This window comes from Oryctolagus cuniculus, chromosome 6 (assembly GCF_051225735.1).
Source record: "Oryctolagus cuniculus isolate XC-2025 breed Fujian yellow rabbit chromosome 6, ASM5122573v1, whole genome shotgun sequence".
Taxonomy (NCBI): Eukaryota; Metazoa; Chordata; class Mammalia; order Lagomorpha; family Leporidae; genus Oryctolagus; species Oryctolagus cuniculus.
The window spans coordinates 108268327-108284271 of NC_142872.1; the positions used below are offsets into that span (position 1 = coordinate 108268327).

General features: G+C 40.7%; 1 long non-coding RNA gene across 1 annotated transcript in view; it reads left to right on the forward strand.

Moving 5' to 3' along the window:
* LOC149126257 (uncharacterized) overlaps positions 1 to 15714 on the forward strand; it is a 438647-nt gene extending 422933 nt beyond the window's left edge. Inside the window, exon 4 of the long non-coding RNA XR_016235778.1 lies at positions 14738 to 15714. This is a non-coding gene — a long non-coding RNA (uncharacterized LOC149126257). The remainder of the gene's footprint in view (positions 1 to 14737) is intronic.
* The last annotated feature ends 231 nt before the right edge of the window (positions 15715 to 15945 follow it).

Sequence of the window (15945 nt, forward strand, 5' to 3'; positions counted from 1 at the left end):
CTCCCCTTCCATTCACATCAAGATTCATTTTCAATTATCTTAATATCAGAAGATCAGCTTAGTATACATTAAGTAAGGATTTCAACAGTTTGCTCCCACACAGAAACATAAAGTGAAAAATAATAGATGATTTTTTTTAAATGATGATGAAATCAGAGCAGACCTATTGTCATGTTTAATCCCAGTGAGAGTCAAGTTGGGAATTGATAATTTCTTTTTTTTTTTTTTTACAGAAGATCAGTTTAGTATGCATTAAGTAAAGATTTCAACAGTTTGCACCCCCATAGAAACACAAAGTGAAATATACTGTTTGAGTACTTGTTATAGCATTAAATCTCAATGCACAGCACATTAAGGACAGAGATCCTACATGAGGAGTAAGTGCACAGTGACTCCTGTTGTTGACTTTACCAATTGACACTCCTGTCTATGGCATCAGTAATCTCCCTATGCTCCAGTCATGAGTTTCTAAGGCTATGGAAGCCCTCTGAGTTCTCTGACTCTTATCTTGTTTAGACAAGGTCATAGTCAAAGTGGAGGTTCTCTCCTCCCTTCAGAGAAAGGTACCTCCTTCTTTGATAACCTGTTCTTTCCACTGGGATCTCACTCACAGAGATCTTTTGCCAGAGTGTCTTGGCTTTCCATGCCTGAAATACTCTCATGGGCTTTTCAGCCAGATCCGAATGCCTTTAGGGCTAATTCTGAGGCCAGAGTGCTATTTAGGACATCTGCCATTCTATGAGTCTGCCGAGTATCTCACTTCCCATGTTGGATCACTCTCCCCTTTATTTATTCTATCGGTTAGTGTTAGCAGGTACTAGACTTGTTTATGTGCTCCCTTTGACTCTTAGTCCTTCCATTATGATCAATTGTGAACTGAAATTGATCACTGCGACTAGTGAGATGGCATTGGTACATGCCACCTTGATGGGATTGAATTGGAATCCCCTGGTATGTTTCTAACTCTACCATTTGGGGCAAGTCAGCTTGGGCATGTCCCAAATTATACATCTCTTCCCTCTCTTATTCCCACTCTTATGTTTAACAGGGATCACATTTCAGTTAATTTTCAACACTTAAGAATAACTGTGTATTAATTACAGAATTAAACCAGTCATATTAAGTAGAACAGACAAAAAAAACTACTAAGAGGGATAATGTATTAAGTTGTTCATTAACAGTCAGGGCTATGCTGATCAAGTCACCGTTTCCCATAGTGTCCATTTCACTTCAACAGGTTTCCTTTTTGGTGTTCAGTCAGTTGTCCCCGATCAGGGAGAACATATGGTATTTGTCCCTTTGGGACTGGCTTATTTCACTCAGCATGATGTGTTCCAGATTCCTCCATTTTGTTGCAAATGACTGGATTTCATTGTTTCTTACTGCGGTATAGTATTCTAAAGAGTACATATCCCATAATTTCTTTATCCAGTCTACCGTTCATGGGCATTTAGGTTGGTTCCAGGTCTTAGCTATTGTGAATTGAGCTGCAATAAACATTAGGGTGCAGACCGCTTTTTTGTTTGCCAATTTAAATTCCTTTGGGTAAATTCCAAGGAGTGAGATGGCTGGGTCGAACCGTAGGGTTATCTTCAGGTTTCTGAGGAATCTCCAGACTGACTTCCATAGTGGCTTGACCAGTTTGCATTCCCACCAACAGTGGGTTAGTGTCCCTTTTTCCCCACATCCTCGCCAGCATCTGTTGTTGGTAGATTTCTGCATATGAGCCATTCTAACCGGGGTGAGGTGGAACCTCATTGTGGTTTTGATTTGCATTTCCCTGATGGCTAGTGACCTTGAACATTTTTTCATGTGCCTGTTGGCCATTTGGATTTCCTCTTTTGAAAAATGTCTATTGAGGTCCTTGGCCCATCTCTTAAGTGGGTTGTTGATTTTGTTTTTGTGGAGTTTCTTGATCTCTTTGTAGATTCTGGTTATTAACCCTTTATCTGTTGCATAGTTTGCAAATATTTTTTCCCATTCTGTCGGTTGTCTCTTCACTCTCCCCACTGTTTCTTTTGCAGTACAGAAACTTCTCAATTTGATGCAATCCCAATAGTTGATTTTGGCTTTGACTGCCTGTGCCTCCCGGGTCTTTTCCAGAAACTCTTTGCCTGTGCCAATATCTTGAAGGGTTTCTCCAATGTTCTCTAGTAACTTGATGGTGTCAGGTCGTAGATTTAGGTCTTTAATCCATGTTGAGTGGATTTTTGTGTATGGTGTAAGGTAGGGGTCTTGCTTCATGATTCTGCATGTGGAAATCCAGTTTTCCCAGCACCATTTATTGAATAGACTGTCCTTGCTCCAGGAATTAGTTGTAGATCCTTGATCAAATATAAGTTGTCTGTAGATGTTTGGGTTGATTTCTGGTGTTTCAATTCTGTTCCATTGGTCTATCCATCTGTTTCTGTACCAGTACCATGCTGTTTTGATTACAACTGCCCTGTAGTATGTCCTGAAATCTGGTATTGTGATGCCTCCAGCTTTGTTTTTGTTGTACAAGATTGCTTTAGCTATTCGAGGTCTCTTGTGCCTCCATATGAATTTCAGCACCATTTTTTCCAGATCTGAGAAGAAGGTCTTCTGTATCTTGATTGGTATTGCATTGAATCTATGAATTGCTTTTGGGAGAATGGACATTTTGATGATATTGATCCTTCCAATCCATGAGCATGGAAGATTTTTCCATCTTTTGGTATCCTCTTCTATTTCTTTCTTTAAGGTTTTGTAATTTTCATCGTAGAGATCTTTAACATCCTTGGTTAAGTTTATTCCAAGGTATTTGATTGTTTTTGTAGCTATTGTGAATGGGATTGATCTTAGAAGTTCTTCCTCAGCCATGGCATTGTCTGTGTATACAAAGGCTGTTGATTTTTGTGCATTGATTTTGTACCCTGCCTCTTTGCCAAACTCTTCTATGAGTTCCAATAGTCTCTTAGTAGAGTTCTTTGGGTCCCCTAAATAAAGAATCATGTCATCTGCAAAGAAGGATAGTTTGAGTTCTTCCTTCCCAATTTGTATCCCTTTAATTTCTTTTTCTTGCCTAATAGCTCTGGCTAGAACCTCCAGAACTATATTGAATAGCAGTGGTGAGAGTGGGCATCCCTGTTTGGTACCAGATCTCAGTGGAAATGCTTCCAACGTTTCCCCATTCAATAGGATGTTGGCTGTGGGTTTTTCATAGATTGCTTTGATTGTATTGAGGAATGTTCCTTCCATACCCAGTTTGCTTAGAGTTTTCATCATGAAAGGGTGTTGTATTTTATCAAATGCTTTCTCGGCGTCTATTGAGATAATCATATGGTTTTTCTTCTGCAGTCTGTTAATGTGGTGTATCACATTGATTGTCTTGCACACATTAAACCATCACTGCATACCAGGGATAAATCCCACTTGGTCTGGGTGGATGATCTTTCTGATGTGTTGTTGCATTCTATTGGCGAGAATTTTATTGAGGATTTTTGCATCTATGTTCATCAGGGATATTGGTCTGTAATTCTCTTTCAGTGCTGCATCTTTTTCCGGCTTAGGGATTAAGGTGATGCTGGCTTCATAGAAAGAATTTGGGAGGATTCCCTCTTCTTCGATTGTTCTGAATAGTTTGAGAAGAATTGGAGTTAGTTCTTCTTTAAATGTCTGGTAGAATTCAGCAGTGAATCCATCTGGTCCTGGGCTTTTCTTTGTTGGGAGGACCTTTATTACTGTTTCAATTTCTGTCTCAGTTATGGGTCTGTTTAGGTTTTCGATGTCTTCCTGGTTCAATTTAGGTAGGTTGCATGTGTCCAGGAATCTATCCATTTCTGATAGGTTTCCCTGTTTGCTGGCATACAAGTCCTTGTAGTAATTTCTGATGATTCTTTTTATTTCTGTGGTGTCTGTTGTTACACTTCCTTTTTCATCTCTGATTTTATTGATTTGGGTCTTTTCTCTTCTTTTTTTAGTTAGTTGGGCCAATGGGGTGTCAATTTTGTTTATTTTTTCAAAAAACCAGCTCCTCGTTTGGCTGATTTTTTGTAATGTTTTTTTTGGATTCAATCCTGTTGATTTCTTCTCTGATTTTAATTATTTCTCTTCTCCTACTAGATTTGGGTCTGGTTTGCTGTAGGTTTTCTAGATCCTTGACGTGAATTGAAAGCTCATCTATTTGGTACCTTTCCAATTTCTTGATGTAGGCACCTATTGATATAAACTTTCCTCTTAACACTGCTTTTGCTGCATCCCATAAGTTTTGGTATGTTGTGCTGTTATCCTCATTTACTTCCAGAAAGTTTTTGATTTCTCTTTTGATTTCTTCTATGACCCATTGTTCATTCAGGAGCATGTTGTTCAATCTCCATGTGTTTGCGTATGCTCTAGGGATTCCTGAGTTGCTAATTTCCAACTTCATTCCTTTATGGTCTGAGAAGCTGCATGGTATGATTCTAATTCTTTTGAATTTGCTGAGACTTGCTTTATGGCCTAGTATGTGGTCAATCCTAGAGTAGCTTCCATGTACTGCTGAGAAGAATGTAAAATCTTTAGCTGTAGGATTGAAAGTTCTGTATATATCTGTTAGATCCATTTGGGCTATAGTGTCATTTAAATCTACTGTATCCTTGTTGATCTTCTGTCCAGATGATCTGTCTATTTCTGAGAGTGGAGTATTGAAGTCCCCCAGTACTATTGTATTGGGGTCTAAGTCTCCCTTTAAGTCCGTTAATAAATCTTTTAGATAAACTGGTGCCCTGTAGTTAGGTGCATATACATTGATAATTGTTATATCTTCTTGTTGTATTGATCCCTTAATCATGATATAGTACCCCTCTTTGTCTCTCTTAACAGTTTTTGTGGTAAAGTTTATGTTGTCCGATATTAAGATGGCTACGCCCACTCTTTTTTCATTTATGTTGGCATGGTATAACTTTTTCCAGCCTTTCACTTTCAGTCTGTTTGGATCTTTGTTGGAAAGATGTGTTTCTTGTAAGCAGCAAATAGATGGGTTTTGTTCCTTAACCCAATCAGCCAATCGGTGTCTTTTAACTGGACAGTTCAGGCCATTCACGTTCAATGTGACTAATGATAAGTGGTAACTTTGCCCTGCCATTTGCCAAAGATAAGTTCTAATATATGCTTTGAATTCCCTGTGATCTTTTGCTGTGAGGTTTCCTTCCTTGGTTTCCTTCCTTTACCTTCTTTCATATTGATGACTGTGTTTCTGTGTTTCTGTGTGTAACACATCTTTAAGCATCTTTTGCAGGGCTGGACGAGTGGCAACAAATTCTTTCAATTTCTGTTTGCTATGAAAAGTCTTTATTTCACCTTCATTCACAAATGATAGCTTTGCAGGATATAATATTCTAGGCTGGCAGTTTTTCTCTCTTAGTACCTGGGCTATATCTCGCCATTCCCTCCTAGCTTGTAGAATTTCTGATGAGAAGTCAGCTGTGAGTCTGATTGGAGATCCTCTGAGAGTAATCTGACGTTTCTCTCTTGCACATTTTAGGATCTTTTCTTTATGTTTCACTGTGGAGAGTTTAATTACAACGTGTCGTGGTGAGGATCTCTTTTGGTCGTGTTTATTAGGGGTTCTGTGAGCTTCCTGTACTAGGATGTCTCTGTCCTTCTCCAAACCTGGGAAATTTTCTGCTAATATCTCACTAAAAAGGCCTTCTAATCCTTTCTCCCTCTCCATGCCTTCAGGAACTCCTAGAACCCGAATGTTGGGTTTTTTAATAGTATCCTGAAGATTCCCGACAATATGTTTTAGATTTCTAATTTCCTCTTCTTTTCTTTGGTCTGACTGTATCCTTTCCTGTTCTCTGTCTTCTAAGTCCGATATTCTCTCTTCTGCTTCACCCATTCTGTTTGTAAGGCTCTCTATTGTGTTTTTCATTTGATCTATTGAATTCTTCACTTCAGTCACTATCACAGTTTCCTGTTGTACTAGTTGTTTCGTTTCATTTTTATTCCTCCTTAATATTTCATTTTCACGAGAGAGATTTTCTATCTTGTCCATTAAGGATTTCTGTAGTTCAAGAATTTGTTTTTGAGAACTTCTTAATGTTCTTATCAATTTTTTGAGATCTGCTTCTTGCATTTCTTCTATGTCATCATCTTCATAATCTTGAATTGGGGTGTCTTTTTCATTTGAGGGCGTCATGCTGGCTTCCTTGTTTTTATTACCTTGGTTTTTGCGTTTGTTATTTGGCATATTGGAGATATTTGGTTTCTTCACTGTGGTGCTTTTTCTTGTTATACTATGACTCTAGATTAAGTGGACTATCTGTTTTTGATGGAGCCTTAGGGCTTGAGATGGGTGTGGCCTGAGAGCTCTGTTTGGTGTGCCAAAGGTGACCCTCCCAGGTTAGGCATGGTAAATCTCTCTCTTTCTTTTCTTTTGATTCAAAAGGGAAGTAATTCCGCACAGCTGAACGAAGTTGGAGGTAGTTAGCAGGCAAATGATATACCCACAGGAGCCAGAGATGGGAAGCTCTTTCCCAAGGACCACACAGGGAATCTGTTCGGCCCTCAGAGTGGGCTCAAATTCTCCTTCAGTCTCCCACTGGGTTGCCAAAGTTACGGAATTGTAGTGTCTCTGGAGAGTGCTCACGTGAATTCCGTGAGTTCTCTCCCCCACCGTCTCTTTTTTCACAGTCTCAGTTCAGTAGCACCACAAATTTACTAGGTCCTAATCTCCTGTTAATTCGCCCCGCCCAGAGTCAGGTTTTTCTGCTAGGCTCAGGGCCGGTGCAGACCTGAGGTCGCTCTGCTTATGACGTATGTCCAAGATGGCACCTGCTCTTTGTCTTGCTCGCCCTTGAGAGGTGAGCGGAGAGAGAGAAACCCGTGTCCGTACCAGTCACCTTTTTTTTTTTTTCTCTCTCTCTCTCTTCCAGTTAGCCTGGTGAACTTCCCCCCTCCGGGGGTCGTTCCCTCTAGTCTCCTCTCTCCGCTTGCCTGCCGGTGTCTCGGGCTATTGAGGTTCGGCCCACCTCGCGTTCCAGCGCTGGTGTGTTGAGTCTGCCGCTGGTGTCCCGAACTGTGGGCTCCCACGCTCTCCACGCAGGTCCGCTGTGAATCACGCGTTCTGGAAGAGTTTCTTCTGCTGTTTCCTCCCCTACTCTTCCTTGAACCTGCAGTATCTCCACTTTTATTAATCTATCTCTCCCCGGACTATCAGTGTGTTCCCTTCCTATTCCACCATCTTGCCTCCTCCTTTTTTTTTTTTTTTTTTAAGATTTGTTTTATTTATTATTTGAAAGTCAGAGTTACACTGAGAGAGGAGAGGCAGAGAGGTAGGTCTTCCATCTGCTGGTTCACTCCCCAGTTGGCTGCAACAGCTGGAACTGCTACAATTTGAAGCCAGGAGCTTCCTCCGGGTCTTCCACATGGGTGCAGGAGCCCAAGGACTTGGGCCATCTTCCACTGCTTTCCCAGGTCACAGCAGAGAGCTGGATAGGAAGTTGAGCAGCCGGGTCTTGAACTGGTGCCTATTTGGGATGCCGGCGCTTCAGGCCAGGGTGTTAACCCGCTGCGCCACAGCGCTGGCCCCTGATAGACTATTCTTTATAGTATGAGCAAGTGGCCAGTGCTGCGGCTCACTAGGCTAATCCTCCGCCTTGTGGCGCCGGCACACCGGGTTCTAGTCCTGGTCGGGGCACTGAATTCTGTCCCGGTTGCCCCCCTTCCAGGCCAGCTCTCTGCTGTGGCCCGGGAGTGCAGTGGAGGATGGCCCAAGTGCTTGGGCCCTGCACCCCATGGGAGACCAGGATAAGTATCTGGCTCCTGCCATCAGATCAGCACGGTGAGCCGGCCGCAGCGGCCATTGGAGGGTGAACCAACAGCATAGGAAGACCTTTCTCTCTCTCTCTCTCTCTCTCACTATCCACTCTGTCTGTCAAAAAATAAAAAAAAAATAAATATAGTATGAGCAAGTTTCTAAAAATTCTGAAAATCTATTTGCTCAGCTACAAATTATCATCTTAGTTGATAGATGAGCTATCTTGAAACAAGTAATCTTTTCCTAAATCCCTAACACATTTCAGTATGTAAGCATTTTGAGTGCTTTGGCCTCCAAATAGATATCATTCTAAATTAACTGTTATACATTTAATTCTCTTCCCTTATGTTATTGAAAAATTTTGTTGCTCTTTATCAGCTTTTTCATCTCCAGAATTCTCCTAGTTATCCCATTAAGAATGGGGGAACAACTGGTTGCTAAATTAATAGAAATAGCTACCAAAAATTATAGTGGATGATTGATAGAAGATATACTGGTTGAAACAATGTTCTTTTGATAATAAATTTTAACCTTGACATTCTCAACATTGTTTGTCCGTTTTTTCTTTCAAAAAATATTTACTTTACTTATTTGAATTTCACAGTTACAGAGAAGGATAAACAGAAAATAGAGCTTTCACCCGCTGGTTCACTTCCCAGATGGTCTCAATGGCCAGGGCTGTGTCAAAAGCTTCATCCAGTTTTCCCGCATGACAGAAAGTGATATCGGAGATGACCCCCTAAAATCTATATGAAAATGTGGCCCCTCAGAGATCCCCAGAAGTGCCATCTGGGATGCCACATATGCTACCGGAATTTGGGGTGCCATATGATATCACCATATGCTTATTAAATAAATCCCTAATATTAATAAGCCCGAGAGGGTTCTTGCCTAATATTTAGAGAAGAATTCTAAATACCGGCACAGATAAATGAGGCAGCATGGTATATTTTAAGCCTTTATTTAGTGAAAAAGATGCATAGTAGAGTGAGAGCTTTATCTGAGAGAGAGGTAAATCTGGGTTCATACTGAGCACCAGGAACCAGCCACATGGAGGAGCATCTAGGCCAGGAAGCCTAGGGCGGGTGGCCCGAAGGCCATGCGCCCTGGAGGTGCAGGGCTTCCGCCAGCCCCCTCCTGGCAAGAGGCAAGGGAAGAGGAGAGGTGCGGGACACACCTTGCCCCAGGCTTTTTACCCACATCCAAAGGGGAGTGGTTAATTAACCTGATTGGCTGGTGGGCACCCAGGTGTGGCCAGGCAGGGGCTTGAGGTCACACAGGGGTGTGGTGAAGGCGTGGTCTTCCAGCTCACAAACCTAATCAATTTAACCTGTATGCCTGCCTACTTCATTCCCCCCTCAGAGACTCCATCCCCTTAGTCCTAAGGGGAGTTGATGGGTGTTGAATCATCTCTTCTGTAACTGCTTCCTGCTTATGATGGGCATAGTGCAGGCCCTGCCTCTCAAGGGTCTGGAAGTCTCTGTCAATCCTATCTAACAAATTTGTCTTGTGAGCTGGAGCAGTCTCTGTCATTGCCAACATCTTTTTCCCCTGCATGGTCAGTTACTCCCAGAAGTCGAGTTCTGAAACATGTAAGTTGTTAATTAGTATAAGCGAAACTGGAGTGAAACCATTTGTAGGTGGGTTGCCACATTAGATGAAAACAAAATATCTTACAGATTCCCAGATAGTGGGTAGTGATAGGCTACCCTTATGTAGATTATAAACCCATTTATCTTGAGTATAGAGAATTATAATAGAAGAAATCATTAGGTAGTTTTATCATCAATAACAGTTCCCAGAGATAATTAAGAAAGGCAGGTACAGCATGTTTGCCTTAAGGAGACAAAGGCAAAAGCTTTACTTATCCTTTTTGCTTTGAAGTACTTAAGGTTTCTGATTGGCTTATAGGAACAGTCAGGCATGTCATTCACATCCACCGGTGAAGACTTAAGAGGTAGAAGTTTAATCCTAATTTCACGGAGGAAGTCGTGCTCAATAGCACCTGGTAAGGTGCCTTTCATTTACGCTGAAGCTGATCTGAAGAGGATCTTTTTATGAATGGCTTTCTCGGAAATTTCTAATGTTGGAGTTGTTGTCAAAAACTCCTTGATTCCTTGGAACACCGTTGCAGCTCCCCTGTCCAGCACAGTGTCTATTTCAGAAGCTTTTAAGCAAACACAGGTCTTAGAATCCAAATCCTGGAATCCATAACAACCTTTGTAGCTGCCCTTTTCAGTACGGAGTCTGCATCAGGGCCTCTTTAAAGCTATATACAAAAGTTTGGAATCCAAATCTTGGAATTCAAATTCCATAGAATCCTGTCATCAGCAATTCCCAATACCAGAGCTTTTGTTTAGAAGCTCCTTAGTTCTCTGAAACAATCTTTGCAGCTACCCTTTCAGTATGGAGTCTGCATCAGGGCATCTTTAAAGCTGTACACAAAAGCTTGGAATCCACATCTTGGAATCCAAAGTCCACAGAATTTTGTCATTCTCAGGAATCTCCTCAGCTGCCTTTTAATATCTGACCCTATGTTAAAACAGACGAGATAGAAATTTTACAGAGCGACATGTATCCAAGATTTTACATTTGAGGCACTTAATAAACTTTAAAGAAATACCTAGGAATACAGGCAATGGAGTATGACACTTAGAAATAATTACAGCTTATGATGCATAATATCACACAATAGAACAAAGTAAATCTTTGGGATTAAGTTTTACCATTAATATTAATACTGTAGCTCTTTTGAGAACAGAGGTCCTACATGGGAAGTTAGTATACAGTGACTCCTGTTGTTAATTTAACAATTAACACTCTTACATGTGATGTCAGTGATCACTCGAGGCTCTGGACACGAGCTGCCCAGGCTGTAGAAGCCTTTTGAGTTCCACAAACTCCATCAGTATTCAGACAGGGACACATGCAAAGTGGAAGTTCTCTCCTCCCTCCAGAGAAAAGTACATCCTTCTTTGGTGGCCACACTTCTCCACTGGGGTCTCACCCAGGGAGGTTCTCCACGTAGGGACACCTTTGCACAAGTGTCATCATGGCTTTCCACGCCTGAAATGCTTTTGTGGGCTTCTTAGCCAGACCAGAATGCCTTTAGGGCTGATTTTGAGGTCACTGAGTGCTACTTAAAGTGATTGCCACTCTATGAGTCTGCATAAGGACTCCTTCCCATGTTGGAGCATTTACTCCTCTTTAACTCTGTTATTATTAGTAGTAAACTCTTAATCCTATTGACAAGGCTGGTGCCATGGCTCACTAGGCTAATCCTCCCCACCTGCACCCAGGGTTCTAGTCTGAGGCGGGGGGGGGGGGAGGGTGGATTCTGTCCTGGTTGCTCCTCCTCCAGCCCAGCTCTCTGCTGTGGCCCGGGAGTGCAGTGGAGGATGGCCCAGGTCCTTGGGCTCTGCACCTGCATGAGAGACCAGGAGGAAGCACCTGGCTCCTGGCTTTGGATTGGCGCAGCGTGCCAGCCGTAGCAGCTACTTGGGGGGTGAACCAATGGAAAAAGGAAGACCTTTCTCTCTGTCTCTCTCACTAACTCAGCCTGTCAAAAATAAAAAAAAGTAAAAAAAAATCCTATTGACATGATCACTTTAACACTTAATCCCACCTGTATGTTCACTTTAAAATTTAAGATGTTGCCATTACCATCTAGCCCAAGGGGATTTGCAATCCCTTAACAAGTTCTAAACTGTACTCTTAGAAGTAAGTCTGTAGGAACACATGCAGTTATACAGCTTTACAGTCTCTGTAGGACCTGAGAAAATAAAAACAGACACAGCTCTTCATGAGCTTAGTTATTTTTAAGCATTTTACATGGATACATTGTATTAGTCAAAGGGTCTCCCAATGACTAAGTGTAGATCTTTCAGGGAGTCCCAAAGGAGCAGATGTAGAACTATCCATAGTGAAATCACCTTGCAACCTGGGGAGACAGGAGGTAAATAGAGCTAAACTTCTGCCCAGTTATATCTCTGATCATCTACCTTAACCAATAATCAGTGCTACTATGCCTATTATAGAGCTTAATGCATATATATCATACCAAGGAAATATAAACCACCCAATCTGAGAAATGCCATTTCAGACTGATAGAATCCCGCTCCAGAGGTTAAAACAACAAACTGGAATGAGGGGTATCTGCTCTGGAGACGAAAATAAAAAATAACATAATAAAAATATGATTTAATCCTGCCCCAGAAGCGAAAATAACAAACTGGAATAAGGGGTATCTGCTCTGGAGACAAAAATTTAAAAATATGATGTAATGCTGCTCCAGAGGCAAAAAGAACAAACGAGTAAGTGGGATCTGCTCCGAAGGCCATCTTCTGCTGCTTTCTCTGGTGCATTAACAGGAAGCTGGATCAGAAGTGGAGCACTCTGGACTCAAACTGGGACCCATATGGGATGCCTGTGCTACAGGCAGTGGCTTTACATTCTAAGCCACAACTCTGGCACATTGCATTTTTTCTTATCTCACATTCATTCTTGATGTTTTTTGCTGTTGTGCTAATTTATTTCACTATCTTTATTTAAGTTTAAAAGTTGTACTTAGCTATATACTCAGTGTTATAAAGATGTCCATTGTTCCTTGATAGATCTGTTGATTCGATGAAATCTCAATTATCCTGTAGCAATGTTTGTTTTAGTGTGGAAATTGAACTGATTTCAAATTTTATGAATACTAAGGATTCTTGGGCCAGATATAATGAAGAAAATCTTGAAGAACAAAGACGAGATAGAAAATATCTTATAAAGCTATAATAATAAAGACAATTAGTCTTAGTACTGACTAATGGAGGAAAGTGGAGACTATAGAAATATGACAGGGACCAGCACTGTGGCATAGAAGGCAAAGCTGCCATCTGCAGTTCTGGCATCCAGTGGGGATGCTGGATTGAGTCTCTGCTTCTAATTTAGCTTCCACTAATGCGCCTGGGAAAGCAGCAGAGGATGCCCAAGTCCTTGGGCCCCTGCATCTATGTGGGAGATTTGGAAAATCTCATGGCTCCTGGCTTTGGATTGGCCCAGCTCTGATCTTTGTAGCTTTTGGGGAATGAACCAGTGGATGGAAGACCTCTCTCTCTCTCTCTCTCTCTCTCTCTCCCTCTCTTTCTCTATCTCTGCAACTCTGCCTTTCAAATAAATCTTAAAAAGGAAAAGAGGAAGCATATGACAAAAGTAATACACTGAATATAAGTGGCAATTTTTTTTTTCCAGGACATGAGGTACTGGCTTGATTGTTATATATCTAAAAAAAAAGAAATGACTTTTATATCAAATAAATATATATTTTAAAGTAAAGCATTATTTCAAGTTTGAAATTAGAAGTAATATGGGATGGAAACAATTTAAGAAAAGAACAGATATAAATTAGTGTTACACGTGAAACATTGGCACAGAAAATATTATATCCTTTGTCAGTGTTGAGTTCCTGTGGAAGAATTTGTTTGAGAAATTAACATCTCATTTATGTTTTGATACTGTAATTTGGAGAAATGTGAGGAAGTGATTAAACCTGAGTAAATAATTTGTTTAAGGGAATCATGAGAGCACCCCATGTCTTTTTCTAACACATGGTAGAAGAATCTCATGCTAATTTGTAGCACCATACATTACAGAATACAGATTTCAGAATTTTTAACCAAAAGATCCTTTCTCTACTGTTAGAAGGAAGAAGTGGATTTCTAGAATAGATAGTTACTGAATAACCTAGGTGAGAAGAAGTGATGGCATGAACTAGGAAAGTGAGAATATGAATAAATTGACATTTGAAAGTGACTTGAAAAGGTGTGACTGACAGGATTTGGCAACTAATTAAATGTGGAGTACAAATGGAATATTTTTAGATTCCAGTTTGAATGACTGGAAGAAAGAAGAGCTTTTAATGGAGCCAAAAAGAGAATGAGTAGATTTGGGAGGAAAGAAGAAAACATGTTTAATTTATTTCTGAATACAAATCACCGGTTATAGGCAGAAGATAGTAGTAAGTTCAGAAGTTCTGTTTAAGACTCATTTCATGACTGAGATGATATCAGGTCAAAATGACTGACCTGTTCACCCACTTTGGTGATTTATTCAAATGGATTACTGAGAGTTGGATTGGTTGTTTGAACACCCACATAAATAAGTGCGTTTTTTAAAATTTTTATGTGGTTGCTTTGTCATTGTGTAGACAAACCAGGAATTTCCCTCCATAAATGCATTTCTGATGCTTATTTCTTTGCAATGTGTTTTCGAGTTCTTCTGAGGTAATTGAGTATACTCAGAGGGGCGTGAGGGTGAATCGTTCAGCTGTGGCCACCTTTTACATCAGTGAAATAGCTTTGAAATGAGTCCGACAGAATACTCTATAACAATCCATTTATTTGAAGAGTGATTGAGTTCTACTTGTTTTCCAAGTGCTTTTATCTGCATAAAAGGCGAATAACAACAAAGATGCCCTTTGCACTTATGGAATTGCCTAATCTGTGTAAAAGTCAGGTATCAATCAATTCATCACAAAGTGTAATTATTTAGTCACCAATACCGATAAGTTCTCTAAATGAAAATCACCCTATGTGAGAGTGAAGAGGAGAAAGAATAGTCTCCATCTGAAATCAGAATATAAATAGGAATTTGGGTGACCAGTGTTTGTCACACCCATTTAAATATGTTCTTTTTGAAATAATATGAACAGTATAACATCAAAAATCAAAACCTAATTTTGATCCAGACCAGCAAAATTTGTGATTTAATTTTGTTCTAGTATAATTTGCTAGAAGCTGAATGTGTGGATCATGGCATACAAAGAAAGTTAGTATACGTTTGTTTTGTTTTGTTTTGTTTTATTTTTCTGTGAGTGATCTTTCATCTCAAGACTTTTAATGAATTTGATTTTTATGTGAAATAAAAATCTCAACCAATGTAATTAGTTTTTTTTTTTTTGTTGTTGTTGTTGTTGTTGTTGTTGTTTTTTGACAGGCAGAGTGGACAGTGAGAGAAAGAGACATGCGGATGCAGGGCCCAAGCACTTGGGCCATCCTCCACTGCACTCCCGGGCCACAGTAGAGAGCTGGACTGGAAGAGGAGCAACCAGGACAGAATCCAGAGCCCCGGCTGGGACTAGAACCCTGGGTGCCGGTGCCATAGGCAGAGGATTAGCCTAGTGAGCCACAGGGCCGGCCAATAATTAGTTTTAAATTACAGTTATTAAATAGTATTTTTTAAACTTTGCTAGACTCATTTATATAATGAAATTTTTTTTCATAGAATTTTGGTAACATAGAAAACACCTCTGTTTATTCTAATAAGGCATTTAAAATACATAACCTCCCTCTCTTAGTTTTATGACTATGTGTCTTTGTTTCTAGAAAGTGGCAATTTGCTGATTAGCTGTCTCCTGCTGGACGTCTCATGATGAAGAGCCTGGGTTCTGGCTTATTTATTTATTTATTTTTTGACAGAGTTAGACAGTGAGAGAGAGAAAAACAGAGAGAAAGGTCTTCCTTTTCCGTTGGTTCACCCCCCAGATGACCGCTATGGCCGGTGTGCTGCGCCAATCCGAAGCCAGGAGCCAGGTGCTTCTCCTGGTCTCCCATGCGGGTGCAGGGCCCAAGCACCTGGGCCATCCTCCACTGCACTCCTGGGCCACAGCAAAGAGCTGGACTGGAAGAGGAGCAACCGGGACAGAATCCAGTGCCCGGACCGGGACTAGAACCCTGGGTGCCAGCGCCGCAGGTTGAGAGGATTAGCCTAGTGAGCCGTGGTGCAGCTGGGTTCTGACTTTAGATACCTAACTGTGAATCAAGGTATCTGTTGTGGGATTTGTGTCTGGATCTACCATCTACATTCTTGAAAGATAGGGCCACCTAGAAGCATCCAGAAAAGAACTAGACAGGAGGATGACAAAGGGCGGGGAGTGGGGAGGAGAAGCAATATGTTTAAAAATAACAAAAAAATATTTTGAAAGCCTGAGAATAATATTTTAAATAAATGAAGGAAGGAATACAGAATGGGAGGAGGGAAGAGAATGTGGGAAGCAAATATGGCATAAAAGTTTAGTAGAGGTCACAGTTCTTCATCTTATGTATGTTTTGTAATGTATTTAAAGTATTTCATATTTAAGAAAGAACTCTTTGCTTTCATAATGCTTTCTTCCCTTAGTTTACAGTGTATAGTGTTGATGTCAT